This window comes from Macaca fascicularis, chromosome 15 (assembly GCF_037993035.2).
Source record: "Macaca fascicularis isolate 582-1 chromosome 15, T2T-MFA8v1.1".
Classification (NCBI taxonomy): Eukaryota; Metazoa; Chordata; class Mammalia; order Primates; family Cercopithecidae; genus Macaca; species Macaca fascicularis.
The window spans coordinates 7,270,979-7,293,127 of NC_088389.1; the positions used below are offsets into that span (position 1 = coordinate 7,270,979).

General features: G+C 48.2%; 1 long non-coding RNA gene across 2 annotated transcripts in view; it reads right to left on the reverse strand.

Annotated features, from left to right (window-relative positions):
• Window positions 1–414: 414 nt before the first annotated feature.
• The window catches only part of LOC135967333 (uncharacterized), a 92,340-nt gene continuing 70,605 nt past the window's right edge, over window positions 415–22,149 (reverse strand). For both annotated transcript variants that reach the window (XR_012425018.1, XR_010581354.2), the window contains exons 2-3: window positions 10,067–10,125; window positions 415–5,943 (exon numbers count right to left, since the gene is read on the reverse strand). This is a non-coding gene — a long non-coding RNA (uncharacterized lncRNA). The remainder of the gene's footprint in view (window positions 5,944–10,066; window positions 10,126–22,149) is intronic.

The following is a 22,149-nucleotide window of genomic DNA, read 5'->3' on the forward strand; positions in this document are numbered from 1 at the left end:
GGCAAAGCTGTGGAGACAGTCAAACAGTCAGTGGCTGCCAGGGGCTGGGGAAGGGAGAGATGAATGGGAGGAGCATAGGGGATATGGAAGGTGGGAAACAACTCCAGGTGGGGCTTTCATGGGGGATGCATGCCGTTCCACGTCTGTGAAACCCACAGAGTGAGCAGCAGCAGGCCGAGTCCTCGTGTGAGCTGTGGACTGTGGGTGGTGGTGCCGTGTTGATGCGGGTCTGTCGGTCGTACAGACACGCTGGTCTGGTGAGGGCAGGAGAATGATGGAGGCTGTGCCTGTGCTGGGAAAGGAGATAGGTGAGGACTCTCTGTGCTTTCCTCTTGATTTTGCTATGAACCAAAAACTGCTTTTAAAAATGTCTATTGAAAAGACAAAAGAGTGCTGGCCAGACAGCATCTGTGTGAGGGTGTGGCCTGTGTTCTACATTCAGAATTTCCGTTAGAATACACACATCTAAATTTTTCAAAGTTAAACCTTTGCATTAAGTAACTCGCTACCAAGTTACAGTATCAGCTTGAGCGCTGCCAGGATGGCCAGGATCCTGTATCCTGACAGGCTTCTCCCCTTGCAGGTGCAGTTGACGTCCATGGCCACATCCCAGTAAGCAGCAGGGCTGGAATCAGGAGTCAGGCTTTGGGGGACAGAGAGGAAGTGAGATCTGTAAGCACGTGGCTGAGGGCCGGCAGGGGGGAACCCATGGCAGGGGGCCGGCAGGGATGACTTTTTGATCAGTTTTCCTTATCGCTGAGGCCTTCTTAGACTTGGGGAGTTGGAGTCCCCACTCTCGGGTGCCTCAGAAACCAAAGGCTGCTCGTAATCCTCAAGTTCCAGATGCCTCAGGGGAGGTACCTGGGTTGTTGGTTGCAGTTCCGTTATTTGCTGCTCGGTGGGATTTGCCCACAGCATTTCTGGTTGTTTTTAAGAGCTGATGTTGGAGCTGCTTATAATCACATATGGATGTCGATCTACCAATAAAAGTTAAGAGCAGAATTTTAGTTCAAAGAGTTTTGAAAATGCTCAAGGTCGTGTACTAATGTATACATTACATTTGTGGAAATATCTAAAAGTCCAGGATTTATATTAAACACTTCTCTTGATTTTTGTGATATCTACCTGTCATTTTTCCATTTGATTAATAGATGTCAGAGGGCTTAAATTTTGAGTGCCTGAATTCACTGAAACTAAAACTTCTTACATCAAATGTAATTGAACTGAACGTAGCCAACAGTGCATGCTTTTATAAGAACTGATTAAAATATATAGAAAAACACATATCCATGAACATGCAGATGGGGGCAACATGTTAAACCGTGGAAGTAGAATTAGTATTCTTTGTTTTCTGAGAAGACAAATTTTTAAAAAGCTAAGGGGTCTTATAACTTTCTAGTTTCCAACTTATTTGCCCTAAAGTGGAAGATTGACAGCAGCAGAAGAGGAGATCCTGCGCCAGTGCAGGCTCTGGGAGAAGCGGGGTGAGTGCTGGAAGGAGCTGGCTGGAGGCAGAGCCAGGGAGGTGCTCAGACAGGCCAGGACGGCCTCAGGGCACGCGGCTCAGTGAGTGAGAAAAGGTTCACATTTCTTGGAGAGCCCTTGACTCTGCCCACGGAAAACCCAAACTCCTTCCAACGGGGATGTGCATCTCATGTAAAAGTTGTTACTCCCAGAAAGAAAGCCAGTGGATGTAGAAATTTTATGTATGCAGAAATAATTTCAAATTTGTTTCTAACCTTATCCTTTTCTTCCCCCATCTTAATGTGTGGTGACTTTCTGCAGGTGACGCACACATCTTAGGAGAGCGCTGTATTTCAGTTGCTGTTGGCTCTGTTGTGACTTTGTGGTGTCCGATGTTCTGGTTCTGAGGTTCTGCCCAGAACGTGGCTCCTCCCTGCTGAGCGTTGCTTGTTGAAGGCCCGTGTGGAAACTTTCCCTGTAAGCTCGTTGCCCACAGCAGTCTTGGTTCAGAAATCTTTGGACCTCCTGAGACTCCACACAACCTTCTAAACTTTCTAGCGTGACCTTTTCATTTTACTGTTCCCCACTAACTCAGATGTTTTCCAGAATGTAAGTAATCTGCTGCATGCAGGGCGGGGAGTGCCCTCCGTTGGCTCTGGGGAGAAGCATCGCTGTTTCTCCGGGTGGAGCTTCCCGCCCACCATGGTGTGCTCCAAGACGCAGCAGGGTTCCTTGGCAGAAGTAACCGTCGAAGGCCCGTGTCTCCGTGGCATGGTGGCTGTGGGTATGCGGCCTCGCGGCCATACCGGCCCCTCCCCATCAATGGCACCACGGAGAGGAGCAGGGGGAGGCCTGGGATCTGTCTCCAGAGTCACAGCTGTGCTTCCGAGACTGCGTCGTCCGTTTGTAACTAGACATGCAGAGAAAGTGTTGGAGATCAGCAGGAGACGGTGTCTGTCCCTAATGAGCTCAGGCATGCCCTTGAGAGGGTCAGGTTTCTGTGCGGCTGACCTGGACTGAGCCTGGCTGTGGCAGTGCAGGTGACTGCTGGGCTTTGGCAAGGCTGCACCCACTGTCCGTCTGAAATGGCCCCCTTCCCTGGCTCACGGTGCCAACTGGGTGCCCAGGCCTGTGTATGTGTCGGGGAAGGGGTGGGTGGGGGTCCTACTTTATTGCCGTATCCAATGGCAAGCGGGGTCAACACTCAGGAAACATGTGCTGTGTGGGTCAGCGATTGAGTTCAGAAACCTGGAAAATTCAGCAGTGTAGGCTTTGGGCATGACCCGTCCAGCCTTGGGGCTCTTTCTTTCTCTGAATTTCCTTCCATGGCATCCTCATCCCAGGGGCCCCTGTCCCCATATGGCTGTTGGCAGCTTCACAGGTTCCTCTGCCTCCCCTCCCAGGCCCTGGAGTGGCTGGGACAGCTAGTGGTTGTGCAGACCTCACAGCCAGTAGATCGTTGGTGCCAACGCCTTGGGCCTGGGTTACCTGAGTCAAGGACTCCAGTACATGGCTGAGCTCACCCCGAATGTCTGGATCAGAAGGCCTTGGGTTGCAGAAAGGTGGGAGTTCGATATCGAAGGACAGCCTCCAAAGCAGAAGGGGAAATGGCTGTGCTGGATGGGCAGCTAGAAGAGTCTGTGCACAGCCTGGGACCCAGTGCAGACACAGAGCTGACATGGGCACTGCAGTGACACGGCCACCGTGGAAGTGGGCAAAGTTATAGGCTTTAGATCGATATGGAGGGGCTGGTCTAAAACAATCCTCTGTTTCCTTTAATCCTAGCAACTGCTGGCTTTTGGGGTGGGGGAGTGAGATCTGTGGTGGCCGCGAGGAGAGACAGGGATTTTAATTAAACCCCTCTTTCTGGGAGAGGGGAGTAGCCGTTTCTGTAGGGCAGTGAGCATCGTCATCTCAGGCAGCTCAGGCTGCTGTAACGAAACATCATTGACTGAGTGGCTTATGAAAAACAGGAATTTGTTTCTCACAGTTCTAGTGGCTGGAAGGCAGGATCAGGGTGCCGCACGGGTGGATTCTGGTGTGGGCTCCTTCCTGGTTGGCACACACCTTCTCTCTGGCCCTGACACAATGGGAGGGTGAGGGATTTGCTGGGCCCCTTTCTGAGGCACAAATCCCATTCAAGGGTCTCCAGCCTCGGGAACTCATCACCTCCCAAAGACCTCCTGACAGCATCACATTGAGGCTGAGGATTTCAACCTGTGTTTTGGGGGGCAGGCAGTTCGTAATCTTCACCCTCTTGGTGTATTTCTGACTCAACATTGAGTCTGCCTTTGGCTCTCCAGGGGACGGAGCCTGTGTGGACACTGAGCAAGGTCAGAGCTGCAAGCATGTGCACATCGGGGGCAAGGGAGCTGCCAGGGGTGTGAGAAGGGGGTTTCAGCGTCAATCGGAGCTGCTTTCCTGGCAAATGTACTCATAAGCTATCCTGGCAACATTTGCTTTTCACGAAGAGTCGATGAGGCAGTGGGGGCAGCAGGCGGTGTTGCCAGAAGCTTGGAACTGATGGGCAGCAGAGAAGGGGCAGAGGCCATGACCTTGGGGTGGTCAGCAGTGCCAGGTGTCTGCCCTCCAGGTCTCAAGTCTGTGATTGTGCAGAGAGTGAGCAGACCGGGGCTTGCCAGCCAGTGTGGCTCTCATGCAGGTGATTATCGGGGTTGCTTTCTATGTAATGTTCCCTCAACCCCATCCCCCCCCCCCACCAATTTCTGTGCCTAGCAGAAATGATGCTGCGTTTCCTTGATGAAGCCTTGAGTTTCCCATGGAGATGTAGGAATAGCACGATTTGGCTCACGTCAAAATACTTTGCAGTGAAGCTGCACGGAAGAGGATTCTAGGCTTCCATTTGACGTTTTCAACAATGCCTGAGTGTTACAGGACCGTCTTGCTTGTTAAAAAGCACCAGATGAAAAAGGCTACTGGTTAATAAAGGAGACTTTTTACATTAGCATAGAGAGGGTGGCTTGAGATAAATTCAGCGTAACGTAGGTGTGTTTGTAAGCCGTCAAAAGGACCATCTCTCTGCTGGCGACACATGTTTTCCGGTATTGGTTTTGTTCTGAAAAAGGATGACTGGCATTCGGCAGAGTCATTCCAGAATTCACCTGGAAGGTGTCCACATGGTGCCTTTTCTCCTGACATTCTGGGCACCACGAGGAATCATTCCTGTCTTCAGCACTAGCAGGAGACTTTTCCTGAACACCTGCTCCTCTTTGGCGTTGTGGGTGTGAAGGGGTCAGAGTGAGCCTGTCTTCATGGAGCTTTCAGACACCATGGGGATAGTGTGGCACAAGTGTCGGGCTCAGGGGGGACGGAGGCTTTCCCCCAGAAAACAGCTGCCGATTCCAGGATGGTCCTCGACCCCTCCTCCCTCTGTTCCTCTGCGTCATGTTTGAATTAAGGCTGTTCTATCGTAGCGGGGTTGTCATGTTAACTGGATGTGTGCTTTTTTACTGGGCAGTAAGTAAATTAATGGTACATTTTCCAAGGACAGCGAGGTTTGATTAGATGAATCCAGTGGGGGAAAGGAGAAGGGGCTTGGCTGTGTGGGGATGTGTGTGATGGGAGCAGAATGGAACAGCCATGCAGGCTGTTGGGATGGAGGGGCCACGCCCGCATTTCCATGGGGTCCGTCGCTGTTTGTGCCACTAGACCTGAACCTCTGTCTCTACAGTAGTAAGGCATCATTCACGTCCCAGCAGGCCAAGTCCTCAGGAAAATGGGGCCAAAAAGTAGAAAACCATGACCGTAGAAGGTAACGGCACATGACTGAGCTTTCTGGGTGGTGCGTCCTTGTGATAAAAACAGTCCTGAGCTGAACACCAGAATGAAAACGAACCGTCCTCCGTGCTGAAGGCGGAAGAGGTGTGCTTGGCTATCCGCAGTGCCTGCCTGTTTGGGCGGTGATTACTGCAGGTCACACGTGCTGTACAGGAGGAGGGCAGTGAACTCTGGAGCCAGGCTGGCTGGGTGCAAGTCCCAGCTCCATAGCCAGCTCTGTGATCTGGGACAAGTCACCTATGTCCTCTGCCTCTCGGTTTCCTCCTCTGTAAAAGGGGGGTAATAGTCGCATCTATCTGAAAGGGCTATGTGAGAATTAAACGACCTTGTAAATGTAAGGGGCTGAGAACAGTATCTGCTCTTGGTGAGCAGAAGGATGACCAAGGAGGTGACCAGCAAAATACCCCTTTCGAAGCCTCAATACTGTTCCATAGTGAGCAAAGACACAGCTCCTCTATGGACGAAGCCATTAATAGTCGATCCTGGCAGGCAGAGTGCAGATTCCTTCGAATCAGAAATTTGAACTCTGGCCAGCGACTGCTGTACTGATTGAGTAAATCTTAGGATTTGTTGTTAATGGTAAAGTCTACAAAAACAGAAACAGTCTGAAGGAGTTTGAGAGGGTGTGGGCTCAGCTGCAATCTCTCCTCCCAAGGCCGTTGGTTAACATCATCTCCAGCCCTGTGGAAAGACAGCAGCAGTGAAGAAAATGTCGGACAAACATTTGGTGTGTTTGTACACTTCTCCCAGAAATCCTAAATGCTTTGCATGTTTCAGCTAATAATTCATTAAAATGGATTATGCTGACCATTTTATAACCTACTTCACTGCTCTCCTGTCTAAATCCATCCCTTTGTGACACATTTTTTACACTTGGCTCATTTTTTCAATTGTGTTTGCTGTCTTACTGCCATGTAAAGGATAAACGTGCATGTCTATGTTGATTGGACTGAGACAGCTAATGCTAAATATGTCTCTGTTCCTTGAAGGTTGACTTGTGATGGTGTCATTTAAGTCTCTTACTTTTTCCCCTTGAGTCAGCAAAATATTCCATGTTACTTTGAGCAAAACTTGCTCACTAGTGTTATGGAGGGTATAAAAGCAAATGGAATAAGTTTCCTGCCTTCAGGAGGATTGAAATCTCAAAGTCGGTATGACAGCATGGATGGGAGTCAGCTCAGTTTGCAGCTTTTAAAACATGTTGGAATCTTTCCTCTGCCACTTTTAATGGTGAGACCCTGAGCAAATCATTTCCACAAGCATCAGGCTCCCCATCTATGACATGGAAGTAAAAATAGCAATCTTGACAAAATTGTGATGACTACAGACGTGTACCTAACCTCTTATTTACCGCCTCCCGATAGAAGATATTGTAACTCATCCCATTTGAGAGCAGGTGGTGATCACCCCATCCTGTGAGATTCAAGTATAATAATTATCTGGAATCCCCCATCTGCAGGCGAGGAAGACCCAGCAGCCCTCACAATGTCTTCTGGAAACTGGATTTTGTTTGAAGGGTGAACTGACTCCAAGTTTCTTCTGTTTTCACGTATTGTCCTTCCTACGTGTCTCCTGGGGTTTTTCCCTACCTCCCAATCTACATTAACCTGATAACAGCCAGCTATGTTTTCTAGAATTCCCCTAAATTGACTCATGCCAAATACTGAATACAGTAGATTGGGAGGGTTCATTAAATCACGATAGAGCATCCTAAAGAAGGAAAGTAGACACCTTTGTTCTTAAAGGGTCTTCAGCCATCCCACCCTGGAGAAGGTTGCTGATTGCCTCTTCTCCTCGGGCAGTCTTGTTACTATGCATCACTTTTTTTGTTTTTTTTCCTGAGATGAAATCTCTGTCACTCAGGCTGGAGTGCAGTGTCATGATCTTGTCTCACTGCAACCTCCATCTCCTGGGTTCAAGTGATTCTCCTGCCTCAGCCTTCCGAGTAGCTGGACTACAGGTATGTGCCACCACACCCAGCTAATTTTTGTATTTTTGGTAGAGACAGGGTTTCACAATATTGGTCAGACTGGTCTTGAACTCTTGACTTCGTGATCCATCCACGTTGGCTTCCCAAAGTGCTAGGATTACAGGCGTGAGTCACCGCACCCGGCCTGCATCACTTTTTATGCCTCGTCTTCATCCTTACAGCTTCTCCTTCCTAGGGGCCTCAACTCCCAACCCTGGAGTAAGGGTCACAACTGTCCATCTTCATGCAACACAGCTTAGTTCCCCTTCTTCTCCTCCCCACCATGCCCTATGGGCTGCTTTTCTACAACCAGAATGGAGACCCAGGGAGATCTGCTAAACTAAGACAGTTCTCACCCCTGGGAGAAAAATCTACTTCCCAGTTCTCAGTCCTGCTAAACTATTGTTAAGATAAAGAAGGACCATGATAAATCCTATTGGCTAAGAGAAGAAGATTCTCCAGGTTGCCATAGGACAAGAGAGGAAGTGACAGAATCTGCAGCCATTTGGTCGAATATGTGATATGTGAGTCATTCTGAGGAATACGTTAAAATTCTGTAGTCAGATCTTGGAAAATGATATTGCCAGTAGAGGGAAGAATGTAACAAAAAACCCAGGCAGAAAACAAACAAGTGTGTGTGGAGAACAACAATAATGTGATGTGAATGAAGGGTTCGGTGTCATGAGTGAGAAATGGCTGACCGAAAGTAGGGAGATGCAGAGAGGAAGATACTACGGGAAGACTGAACATCACATTAAGTGATTTAGGTGATTCTGCCTGCAGTGCAAATATTTTGGGCTCTGAAGTGAAGTCATCAAAAGGTTTACGTCTGTAATGGAGGATTGGTCTAGATAGCCTCTCAGATCCCACTCGGCTTTGAGGTCCTTGATTCCGGGTCACACCTGCGGGTCTGGAGGGCAGTTCTTCAGGGTCATGAAGGAAGGAAGGATTCCAGGAGGCTGGAACATGAAGGACATTCAGGTGACCACATCAAGAGATCAAGTGGGGTAACAAGAGCCTGAACTAGAAGGAATGCAGTGTAAATATGAAGAAGAGGAAATGGGAAACTGACTAGAAACGATAAGTAGAGAAAAAGGGAAACGTGTGATTCCAAGGTTTAGAACAGTATTTGTAAGTTACAGTCCCACAACTTCTTGCATAAACAGTATCTAAGAGAGTCATTTTAAAAAGAATAGCAAACGTCCAAGTTCCACTGAAAGACATCAGCATCTCTGTGGAGTGAATTGGGGAAAGAGAATGAAGAAGTCTGTTCAACTTTTAGATATACAAAATGTGAATTGAATTGCATGAGTGACACCAACAATGTGAAGATATTTAACAGGAGCTCTTTTTTCCCTTTTTGGTCTGTAGTATTTAATCCTTCTATCATCATTATCGTCCTTTCTCTAATTTAATGTCTTTGAACCTTTATTCAAAAATCCACTATGTATAGGTAACATGTTTGTGAGATTATTACTAGACCCTCTAGGAGGTTTCATTAACCCAGTTTTGATAGTTCAGGTAAGTCCTCCACCATTTTTTTTCCAAGTTGTCTTAGCTCTTTTGGGTTCTTTAAATTTCCAGACACATTTTGGAATCTGCTAGTTCATTTCTACTGAAAAAAAAAATAAATAAAATAAAATCATGCTGGGATTTTGATAGGAATTGCATTAAACCTCTGATCCACAAGGGCAGAACTGACATCTTAACAATATTGAGCCTGCTGATCCATGAACACAGTATATCACTTCATTTATTTAGTTCTTTAATTTATCTCAGCATCACTGCCTGCTTTACAGTGCATAGATCTTACACATCTTTTGTCAGATTTAGTCTTAATATTACTTTGTAAATTTCCATTTCCAATTATTTCTTTGCCAGTGTATAAAGAGATAAATACTGCTTATGGAAAGTTTGCAAGATACAAGCTAAACCCAAACTCACTTATTAGTAAGTAATTTATTATTATTAGTTTTAGTGGCTTTTTGTGATTTCAGGAGATTTTCCACACGGGTGATCACGTCACCTGCAGATACAGATAGTTTTAAATCTTATTTTCTAATAAGGGTGCATTTTATATGTTTTAACTTGCCTTATTGCACTGACTAGACTCCAAAAAAATGCTGAAAAGCAGTGAGAAAAAAGTCATCAGGTGGGATGGTAAATACAGCCCTTGTTCTTACATTTTGACCTGAAGCACCCAGTGTGATCATTTTCTCATTTGATTTTTGTGAGGACTTTTTGTTTCCTTTTTTTCCTTTATTTTTTTTTTAAAAATACACTTTATCTTCTAGGCAGTTTCACGTTCACAGAAAAATTGAGGGAAAGGTGCAGAGAGACCTTCTATATGCCTTCCCTTCCCCCACGTGCACAGCCTCCCCAAGTAACAACACTCCTGCCCAGAAGGAGCATTTGTAATAATTGAAGAACCTACGTTGACATATTGTCACCCAGAGTCCACAGTTTACATGAGGGCTCCGTCTTGGTGCTTGTTCTATGGGTTTGAACAAATATGTCATGACATGTATCCACCATGATAGCATCGTACAGAGCAGTTGCACTAAAATCCTAAAAATCTCCGTGTTTCACCTCCTCATCTCTCCCTCTTCCCAACACCTGGGAAGCACGGACATTTTCACTCCATAGTCTGGCCTTTTTCGGGATGTCCTTTAGTTGGAAGCTTACAGTATTTAGTCTTTTCCGAGGGGCCTCTTTTGTGTAGCCGTGCATGTTTAAAGTTCCTACGTGTCTTTTCATGGCTTGACAGCTCACTTCCCTTCAGTGCTAAAGAATATGCCATTGTTTGGATATATCACAGGTTATTTATCCACTCACCTAGTGAAGAACATTTTGGTTTCTTCGTTGCCTCCAAGTTTGAGCAATTATGAATAAAGCTGGAATAAAATTAGCAATTACGATTAAAGCTTCTATAAATGTTCATGTGCAGGTTTTTCTGTGAACACAAGTTTTCAACTCCTTTGGATAAATACCTAAGAGTGCAATTGCTGGAGCACATGTTAAGAGGATATCTCGTGCCCATCAATGATACACTGGATACACAAAATGTGGCACGTATATACCACGGAATACTATGCAACCATAAAAAAGAATGGGTTCCTGTCCTTTACAGGGACATGGATGAAGCTGGAAGCCATCATTCTCAGCAAACTAAAAGAGGAACAGAAAACCAAACACCACATGCTCTCACTCATAAGTGGCAGTTGAACAATGAGATCACATGGACACGGGGAGGGGAACGACACACACGGGGGCCTGTTGGGGGGTGGGGGCAAGAGGAGGGAGAGCATTAGGACAAATACTTCATGCATGCAGGGCTTAAAACCTAGATGATGGGTTGACAGGTGCAGCAAACCCCCATGGCACATGTATACCTATGTAACACACCTGCATATGTATCTAAGAACTTAAAGTAAAATGTAAAAATAAAAAATAGGGAGTATAGTTTGGTAAGACAATGTGATAATTTTACAAACACAAAACATGTCATACCCACTTCCCCACCTCCCTCAAGTGCTTTCAACAGCATCCTGTTGCTGTTATTAAGAGAATAAAGCATCTACCATCATCTCCCAGCCCCTGCCTGCCTGCCTTCATTCTTGTCTTGTGCCACTTTCTCCCGTGTTTACTTCCTTGCACGTGCCTGTTTCCTGCTGCAAGAGGCATTCTGCACGCACCCCCATCTCTGTTTAGACCGTGGTGTCCCTACACTCCACCCCCCTCAACAAGCAACCTCTACTTCTCTCCAGACTGCAAGGGGATCATACCTTCCAGAATGCATCGGTTTTCTACCTCTCATCCCAAGATACGCCAGATTCTTTTACAGCATAAATTTAGAGAACCCCGCTTCCCTTTCTTTGGTGCGCTTTCCTCAATTCTTCATCAGAAACCCATTAGACTGATTGTCATATTAGTGCCCATTCTCCCCATCAGGCCGCAAGTTCGTGTGAGCAGGGGCCGCAGTCATGTTGGTGAACCACGGTATTCTCAGTGACTATCCATGTGCTTAGAAAGTATTTGCTGAATGGGTAAATGGGTCTGCAGTTCCAACCAAAGCTAGAAGCTTGACTTTGGAAGAATGAAAGTAGATAACATCTCCAAAGCAGACCCCATAGCATGAAAAAAGAAAGGAAGAACGGAGGCAGAGCTGAAGGATGAATATTGGCACAGGAGTAGGTGAGAGTTTGATGTAGTTTGAACTACATCAAAATCTTAAGAGTAGCCATTTCAGGATGACAAGAGAACAATATATTGTTTTTGTTCATTCTTTTCAACATTTGCAAAGTTTTTTGCCTTGAGTGTAGTCACTTTTGCAATCAGAGGTTACAGTGCTTGATGGAATGAGGCCATGAAGCACACACACCACCGAGTTTCTAACACAGAGCAATCTGTGAGGAAGGATGGAGACACAGGAAAGGTTCATTTTAAAGCAATGCAGGTGTTTTCTTTATAAAGGCAAAAGACATTTTTTAAAGTGTTTGCATCATACACAAGTCTGCTAAATTTGGTCAAGAAACAGAGAAAACAGTAACAGAAGAACACTTTAGCCCACAAGGAGACCAGCACACCCAGCTCGAGACCACTCCAGATGAGGAGTGGAGAGTGGTTTCCTCACAGCTGACCCACAGGATCGGGTAACACAAGCAGAAGGGAAACATGGGGACCACAGAGACATCAGACTGTGGACTTCATAGCAAGAGACAGCAACACAAACTAGCGGAGTAATTAAAAACTATGGTAAAAAGAGGTCCCCATTCTATTTTAACCTGAAATCAGTGGCACGGGGACCACCACACCACCCTGCAGTTGCCTCCTCCCTCCCCCACACACAGCAGCCTCCTGGGACAACATCCTACTTCCAACTTGCAGTTGCCTCCCGTCCCACCCCCCCACAGTGGCCCCCTACGACAACATCGTACTTCCACCCTGCAGCTGCCTCCCATCCCCAACACACAGCAGCCTCCTGGGACAACTTCCTACTTGCCGGCCACAGCCTGGAGCCCCCAAAGCATGGAGGGGCTTAGCGAGCCACACAGCATTCCCCCTTCACACCTGGGAAGTCAGCCCCTCACTGAAGTGGGTCCTGTGCCCACCAGCTGTGCACGATCAGAGGTGTGAGGTTATGGACCTGGTCACCCACTGTGCAGAGAGGCGTGAGGTCATGGACCTAGTCACCCGTTGTGCACGATCAGAGGTGTGCAAGGTTCCAGACCTGGTCACCCACTCTGCACAATCAGAGGTGTGAGGTGATGGACCCGGTCACCCGCTGGGTATGAATAGAGGTGTGGGTGGTTAGTGACCTGGTCACCAGCTCTGCACAATCAGAGCCATGCGAAGTTGCAGACCTGGTCACCAGCTGCACCCAATCAGAAGCTTTTGAGGTTAGGGACCTGGTCACCTGCTGTGCACAGAAGTGTGAGGTTATGGACCTCGTCACCCGCTGTGCATGATCAGAGGTGGGCCAGGTTAGGGACCATGTGCGTGGTGATGGACCTGATCAGCAGCCAAGACACCTGACGTTTCCAGTGTCATCCCGGCTTCTTTCAAAACTGGAAAAGTCTTCAGATATTTCCCAAAAGCTTGTCCATCTTTGAAAACGATATGCGTGTGCACAGGTGATACCGATGACTGAAGATTGAAGTTTAGAGCATTCCAGCCCCATGCCCATGTCCCATCCCATCTGCGAAAACTTGAGCACAAACATCTCCCTCTCTGAAGCTCCCTGAACCCTGTGGCAGGCCTGAGACTCAGGTCCAGTGTCCTGTCAGTTACACTGAACAAAATGTAATTCAACACTGGCCATGGGCCCTGTGCTTTAAAAACCACATATAAATCTCCCAAAGAACTACAATCTATGAAAGCTTTCATGGCTAGTATTTTAAGAAGACTGATCAGTCTTGACGTAAATCAAAGCCGACACTGCCCAAATTCACTCTGACCCGAGCTTCGTGCACAGGCAGCCATCGCCTGGCCGTCAGGGTGACCAGCAGCCTGGGTACAGACAGGACCAGCGCCGGTCCCTCCCTGCACCTTAAGGGGGCTTCTGAGCTGCTGTCCATGATCAGTGATGGTGACGCCCAGAGCAGCTTTCCGGGAAAGCAGTAAACCTTTCAGGTCCTCACCTCACGAGGATGGCCAGGTATAAATCAACCACCTTTGTTACTGCCCTGCCATTCTCAAAGAGGGGATGGGTTAAACTTCTTTATCCACATGCCCAACACAAGGCACACCTGCTCCAGCACGAGGCTCATCTACTCAATCCCGGGAAACTCACACAACCCACAATCAGAGGCCGCACACAATCAGAGGCCGCGCACAATCCGAGACTGAGCACAATCAGAGGCCGCGCACAATCCGAGACTGAGCACAATCAGAGACCACACACAATCAGAGGCTGCACAGAGACCACACACAATCAGAGACTACACACAGAGACCCACACAATCAGAGGCCACAAAGAGGCCAGAGGCCACAATCAGAGACTATACACAATCACAGGATGTGCACAATCAGAGGCCATGCACAGTCTCTGCAACCTCATCAGAAACTGTTTCTGACCATTCACCTGAGGCCACCAAGTTTAAATGAGAGGCCCAGGTTTTAAAAGACAGCAGGAGTTCTCTGAAGGCAAACTCCGTGCATTCCACCATCAGCACCATTTGTGCCTGTCACGGTCAGGAAGAACCACAACCACGTCTCGGTGCCCTTGCAGTGCAGGGCGCTGCGTTTCTCCCCCTTTCCAAACCCGCGGCGGCTCCTGGCGACCCAGCGCCTCTGCTCAGCCACACGCCCCCAAGGCCTTCCTCCCTCACCCCACAGGGGAGCTCCCGCAGCCGGGCTATCTGGCTCATCACTCCGATTCAGTCACTTACACCCTCATTCCAGGCTGAAAATCTCTTCTGAAACTATCCAAATCTTACCCACGTCAGGCTCCATCTTTTCCCCAGAGCTCCTCATCCCCTCCAGAGCAGCAGCCCTGGTGCCCGTGCAGCCGGGGCCTGTGGGCAGATCCGTGGGCTCAGAATGCCCAGCCCCTCAGCCCCTCTGTGTGTCCCCTTACTCCCTGCTCCCTGGCGTTAATGCCCTCCGTCTTCGATTTCCTGATAGGCAAAAGGGGGTTAATTCTAAGAGTGCTAACCGAACTGGATCACTTAACACCATGTCGGGCCCAGAATACCCCTTGATCAATGACAGGTATTGCTGCGCTCTTACCATTGCGCTGGGTCCAGGTTTCCTGTGAGCCCTTTAGGCTCTTTGCCGTAAAGGCCACTCAATGGTCCTGTGCAAGCCTGTCTGTGGCAGATGGACAGGTGAGTGGCCGATGCACACGTGTGATGCTGAATGGGATTGTGCAAAGCTGGCCCCGCGTATTGTGGTCAACGTAAGAAAAAAGTCGCCCATGCTTGCTTGCTGCTGCCCTGCGGTGTCCAGAAGGAGCCGCTTAAAGGCAACTCCGCCGCACCTACCTTCTTGGAAGGAGACGGCAAGACCAGATTGGCTGGAGCTGGGAAGTTGTGCGCTACAGATCAGGGCTGCGTAACCCAGGGAAGGCATCACTCGAAACACGTGCTGGAGGGCAGCCAATCCGACCCGACCGTCCACCTCCAGGGTCAGCCATGGGGCTCCACTTGATGTGTCATCCTGATCACCCCTCACAGAGCAAATGAGCCTTTGACTTCAGCCTGTCCTAGGTACAACACCGACTCCCACCTCCCACGTCCTGAACCAGCCTGTTCCGGGGATTGCTGTGGAGGTAGAGGAGCAGGCCCAAGACATCTAGTGGCATTTCCTGGCAAGGACACTCACCATGCTCGACCATAAAACTCGGGTCAACTGGTTTTTCGGAGGGACTGTAATTTACTTGTGGCACGCATGGATACTGATTGACCCAGGGAGGGGCACGGAGGAGGCTGAAGGAAAACCCATGGTGACTGCGCCAGGCATTCCCGCACACACCGACATCTTCAGACTGGGGCGGCGTCCTAGTCTTACAAACAAACCGAAAGCCCAGAGAAACTAGGGACCTTGTCCAAGACCAGCAACAGGTATGTGGGCAGCTGGGATTCAACTAAGTCCTTTCCTGGATCCATCCGCGCTGCTCCCTGCCCCCACTCCCACCACCCCGCCATGGCCCCCGATCGACACAGCAGGTCTGAACATCAGGCACCCCGCACGCAGAGTACGGAGCAGAGCCGGCTTCCGCAGTGGGATCTCACACACATCCCACTCCCCTTCTTGCCGAATGCCTCGGGACTCTGTGCGGTCAAGTCTGCAGATGTGGCCTCACTCTGCGCTAGGAGATCTGGGTGGCCGGCAGCATTTTGCAGAGTGCTCTCCAGACGGGGCTCGTCGGCTGATCCATGAGACACAGGACACCTGAGAGAAGAGCCGACAAACCCCACAAAGTCGCTCCCAACGTGGAGAGGACAGGACCACAGCGGGGCTCTCGCAGTCCACGCTTTGGACAGGTCTTGCTGCAAACTGTGGTGCTCGTCAGGCGCGAGGAAGTTTCCCAGGGCAGGAGCTCTAAGTGACACAACAAAAGCGACACAGGCGATGCAGCAGGATGTACTTCAGCTCAGGGCTCAGGAACCACAGGGTGCAGCGTGGCCTACAGCAAACCAGACACATCAGAAGCCAATGTCCCACCTTTTACATTCAGTGACATTGAACGGAGGGAGTTATCTGTAGCAATCATCTTCCTGGGGGACCCGTACAGCACGCATGACCACCGACACTGACCACGAGTCCTTCCTAGGTCCTGGGGGCTACCCCACTTTACACGCACGGTTCCATGCACAAATCTACGCGTGGCAGTTGTTAGCCCCAGCTTAGAGATGAGGAAAACGCTGCTGGAAAAGCTAAGTGAGAAAATCAGACTTCAGCACACCTGCCATCTCCAAGACCACTACTACTTTATGTGCTAGGGTCTCAAGGGTTGGGTGTGTGGCATTTTAAGTGACTAATTGTAGGTGGTTTTCTTCTCTCCTACACCTGTTTAGCCTGAACGTGCACGTACATGCTCTGCTGCAGGTGCACTGCCGTATGTAGACCAGCAATGCTCTTTCCTGCCTCGGGTTCTCGTCACTGCCTTCCGGAAAATCTCACCTGCTTTACAGCCAAGCCAGGTAGGCCTGGTCAACCGCACAGTGAAACTCCTGCAGTGTCAGAGCTAAGTGCTGGCTGAGACTTTAACGGCGAAGACAGTGGAGTAATGGGGATAAACTGAGCAAAACTGTATTGTAACGCAGATGAACGTCTAGAAGCAAAAGAAACTGACACCCCCTAAGAGAGCAGGCGACTGTCTCTTACTATGATGTTAATAGCAGCTTGCTGTTTCCAGTGTCCCCGTGTGCCAGGGTTTCCAGTCAGCGTTTGTGTTTATCTGCTCTTGGGCTACCTGATCAAACCTCTGCCGAGATCAGGGATATCTAAATTGACCCAGTATCTGCAGGCTGGCTGCTCAGAGGCCGTGGTGTGGAACGGCCAGGACATCGCTTAGCCATACGGGGCACAAGCACGTCACTTGCCACTCCTGTCTTTCTCTTTCATCAAACCCTCTTTTCTCCTGAATATTGACCATAGCAAAGTCATTAGCCTTTGAGATGCATTTGAAACATCAACTTGCTTTGTTCAAGAGGTTTAAGACACACGTAAGTCTTTCTTGCCATGCTCAACACACACAGCCGGCCGTTTCTGAAGTCAGTGTTTCTGGAACAAAAGCCTCGGCCTGCCCCAGTGAACATTCACAATGAGCACACTGTCACGAGGCTGCTTGGCCAACCAGCAGGGGGCAGGACAGAGCTGCAGGGGCCACGTGGGGTCCCTGCAACCCCCCCCCCCACCTCCCTCAAATCAAGACCGGTGCCTCCTGCCAATCCAGCGGTTTCCTCCAAGGGGAAGAGGCCTCTTCAGCTGCTACTGCACTGATTTCAGACGGCTCAGCCAATGGGGCAACAGATTCAACAGAGTTCCATGTTGTTTAAGGAAAACTTCTGTTACCAGGCAACCTTAGTACCATATTCAATGTAAAATAACCAACAACATTGTTTCCAAAACAACATGCTACTAGTGCCTTATCCTTCAATGCTGCTTAAACACGGAAAAGTATGAGGAAAAAAGAGCATGGCACTTACTTCTTAAAAAATAACACCTCTTCCAGGTTATTTTTACCCCTATCATAAAGACTTAGAACTGTGGATTCCCTCCAGGAACGTGGAGTGGGGGTGGATCCCCACGCTGACCCAGCCTCACCCCAGGTCAGTCTTCCCCCCCACCACGGGGTTCACACCTCTCCAGGCCCTGTCACCTCATCAAGGAAAGGTGGGGTCTCTGAGCTCTCTTCACAGGAAGCACCCGAACGGGAGCTAGAGACACAGACACACCCACAACTGCTTTGAAATCCTGAACATATTTAAGGACTTCATTATTAGCTTTTTAAAACTGTAAGAACAAAGTGACCCTGGTTTTAACCTCTCTGCCACAATAACACCATGTCCATCTGTCTTTTACTGTTTGTTCCTTCTCCAGCAGCCGCTGTCTGGCTGGCCGACTGCAGAAGAACAGCCTCTGGTACCCCTGGGAAGCCCTCGGTAAAAGCGTGAACACCACGATCACGTCTCAGGACACCCCACATGTTAGGGTCGCCCACAGACCGCCATTCCCAGTGCCTAGAAGGCACTGAACGGGCCTCCTGCTCTTTGTAAATGTCAACTTTCCTAAGCTAAGTTGTGTTGAAAATTTTTAACTGCAGTCTACACGTACTTCTTTGTGTCTTGTTTTTATCCTAGAGGAATATTTTTATGGAAAATTAAGTTTGCAAGGTTGAAGGATTTTCTGAAAGTCGACTCCTAATCCTGGAAGAAAAAAAAAATGGGCCAAATGTGGTGCTCACGCCTGTAATCCCAGCAGTTTCGGAGGTTGAGGCCAGGAGATTGCTTGAGCCCAGGAGCTCGAGACCAGCCTGGAAAATATGGCAAAACCCTGTCTCTACTAAAAATACTACTACTACTACTACTACTACTACTACTACTAATAATAATAATAATAAAGCTGGGCGTGGTGACGTGTGTCCAGTCACAGCTACTCAGGAAGCTGAAGTGGGAGGATCACCTGAGCCCAGGAGGTGAAGGCTGCAGTCAGCCCAGATTTGCATCACTGCACTCCAGCTTGGGCGACAGAGTGAGACACCGTCTCGAAAAAACAAAAAGCAAAAACAACTGTATAAATCATTATAGAAGGGAGCTGGCCAGGCGCAGTGGCTCACGCCTGTAATCCCAGCAATTTGGGAGGTCGAGGTGGGCAGATCACCTGAGGTCAGGAGTTTGAGACCAGCCTGGACACTATGGCAAAACCCCATCTCTAATAAAAATACAAAAATTAGCGGGGCATGGTGGTGGGTACCTGTAATCCCAACTACTGGGGAGGCTGAGGCAGGAGAATCACTTCAACCCCGGAGGCGGAAGTTGCAGTGGGCCGAGATTGCGTCACTGCACTCCAGCCTGGGCAACAAGAGCGAGAGTCCACTTCAAAAAATAAAAATAAAAATGAAGGGAGCTTATGTTTTTTATTTAAGGGAAGGGAGAAGAACATTCAGTATTTATACCTCTCAAGCACACATCTCCAGTGGTGTCCTAAAGTATTCAAGATACACATTCCTACAAATATAGCTCAAAACTACTCACCAAGTTACATGCTAAAAGCACATGCATTGTAAGAATGCTACATTATATTTTTTGAGCATCTGTATCCAATATTTTAGCATACTGGCAGTTTTCCCTTCAGGTGCTGTATGCCTTAATTATTACATGTTTAGTCATTCATTTTAGAATTTATGACTATTATGCTTTAGGCAATAAACATAAGCTACTAAAGTAATGACTTAGGGGAAAAGTTACTAAGTTAACTTGGAAGTTAAACTTTGCAAACTGAATTTGTTGGACCTCATTCAAGCTAGATGATCAGTTTTTTAAATTGTTTCCTGTGTGTTTCCCTCCAGGATGGAAATAGCTTCACTCTCATCCACTGTGCACACTGCAGCCCACGCCTCTCGTCCACCGCGCCACACTGCAGCCTGCAATTCACCCTATACCAGGCTTTCCACACCGTACCTGAAAGTCACTAAGTATAACCAAGAAGGAAATGAAAAGCAGATAAATGACCTCCACCCCTACATCCAGCATGCAAATGTTAAACATTCATCAAAGTAAAACCAAAATCCCACGTTAGCTCACGATTGTAACTGGTAGAGTTATGTGCATGGCAATTTAAAAAGTCTAGTTAAGTAAAAACCTAATTGAGACTCTCAAGAAAGACATCTGCAAAGATTGACAGTGAGGAGAGGACTTCACTCTGCATCCAGCCTGTTCTGGAAGCCACGGCCAAATGCCAGGTTGTATAGATCCGAAAAGCAGGAAAAAACAAGTGTTGAAAGGTGTACAGTCTCAGCAATGTACAAATTCGATGTAGGATGCTCAGAAACCTTGAATTTCCAATCAGGAAACAGCAACATGAGCAAGTTTCCCAGCAGTGCCCACTTTCTACCTACGGCACGTGTAACAGTTACGCTGGCCACCTCCGGGGGGACAGAGGCTTCCTGGTCACATTCGCTCTGGCAGCCACACAGCTGGCCCCGCCAAACACCTGTCTAATACTGAGGAACCACTCTCTCCCTGGGCTTTGCTCACTCTAGCCAGGAGAGCATATTTACAGAGTACTTTACTGAGTCCTCGTTCAATGCGTCAAGCTTGTTGAAGGCAGGGCAACCCCATTCCTGGCCCAATTAAGTGAACTGAGCAGAGCAAATGCCTCCAGTTGGACGGCACTCAGTCACAACAGCAGTGGCCACTGTTCACAGGGCGCTGGCTTCGTGCCGAGAACAGTTACAAGCGTCTTCTCTCTGTCCGAGGAATGTGCACTGCAACCCTGTGGGGCCGTTTGCAACGTCCACCAGAGTTCTGAGGCAGCCAAGTCCAGGCTGTCCGTGGGCCTTGCCACGTGGCCGTCCACGTCCCCTGCAGATCAGACCTCACTGCAGGGACCACGGGTTCCAGGGCTGCCTTGAGGCACATGCTCCCTTCACCACCTCCTCCTGGCCCCTGACATCAACCCTCACCACTGCTGCCAACACTTGATTTTCTCATGGCTCCTGAGGGGCCTGTTCTGCCCTTCCCTGCTCCCTGCGTCCGGCTTGGAGGGTACCCACATCAACGCCAACGCTCACGTAATCACCAACCTTTCCACGGGGCTGGATGCCTAGGAGTCTCAATATCAGAAAGTCAGATTCCTGTGCTTGTTGGAGAATTTCTTCCCATTGTACAAGTGAAGGAGATAAAATTCTAGGTGCCTGCAATAACCTCATTTCCACAACGAAGCAACTTCAGTAGTAGCACAAAACAAACAAACAAACAAAAAAAGCTTTTTTTTTTTAAACTTCTTTTATACAAGCTAAATACAATTTAATTTTTACATCCACGTTCTCATCAGCTCCCACCTGGTGAGCAGGCAAATAGTAATTTTCAAAGAAACAAATTGTTGCATAATTTTAACACTTAGCATTATCACTATTAAGCAAGAAGTATCCCAAAAATACATGATGATCTTGTTCTCACGTTCAAAAATTGATTGTCACACAGTGAAATAACACTTAATGCAAAGGAAATTTTCTTTTCAGGTATCTGTCCTGGAAAAGAAAAAAAAAAGATTTCTGGCAAAGAGATAAACATTAATTATGTAACAATCCAAAATGCCTCTGGGAAAAATGATGTCATCCAATTAGTTCTTTGAAGTGTTACAAATGCAGCTGAGTTTTAATAGTAATTTCTCCATAATTATCAAAAGAGTCTTTAAAAATCTTAGTGCTGAAATAACTATAAATGGATATAATACGCAAAGCAGAAGAGTTAACATTTGGGGTAGATTTTGGCCCATATTTTTAACATATGCATAGTTATTCACCTAGTTGAAGCTTATCCCTCTCCTCCTAGGCTCTTCAAGACTGATTTTCAAACATAGACTGGCTTTTGGTACATGAAGGCAGCTTTAAAAGATGTCAGGATCAGGCCGGGCACACTGGCTCAAGCCTGTAATCCCAGTATTTTAGGAGGGCAAGGTGGGCCGATCATTTGAGGCAAGGAGTTCGAGACCAGCCTGACCAATATGGCAATACCCAGCCTATATTAAATATTTTTGTAATTAGCCAAGCGTGGTGGCACACACCTATAATCCCAGCTACTTGGGAGGCTGAGGCAGGGAGAACTGCTTGAAGCCAGGAGGCGGAGGTTGCAGTGAGCCAAGATCGCACCACTGCACTCCAGCTTGGGCGACAAAGAGAGACGGTCTCAAACTAGAACTTAGCCCTCAGGAAAAGCATTGAGCACCCCCCACCCAAACCAACCCAAGGAATCACATGGCAATGGTTGTCATCTGATTTCGACAAATAAAGTTCTGTTCTCCCCTCTGAACACAATGGTAAACACCTGCCATCAGCCCACAGAAACTCCCAGGACCCAGTAACACTGGACTAGCAAGATCAATGGGCCACGTATGCAGGGTTCAGCAGCAGAAAGTCATGGCACCGAGAATGGTGTGTGCTCAAACCAGATTCCTTGCTTTCGGGGTGAAGAGGCTTCCCGGGAAAATCTAGTCCAGTGGGATGGTTCCCACGTCCACCATGAGGAGGAAATGGGGGGTTTCCTGAGGGCACTGACAGGACCTGGGTCTCTGCCCCTTTGTCCTCTGTCCTGTTATGGGATGAGGGTGGGCTGAAGGCAGGTTTCCCCTACATCTTCCGGGCAGGAGAGATGGAGCTGACAAGTGGACGACGCTTTTTCCAAAACATTCCCATGTTTATAACCTGTTATCAACCTGTTTTCCCTGGAGATCAGTGAAGCAGCATCATT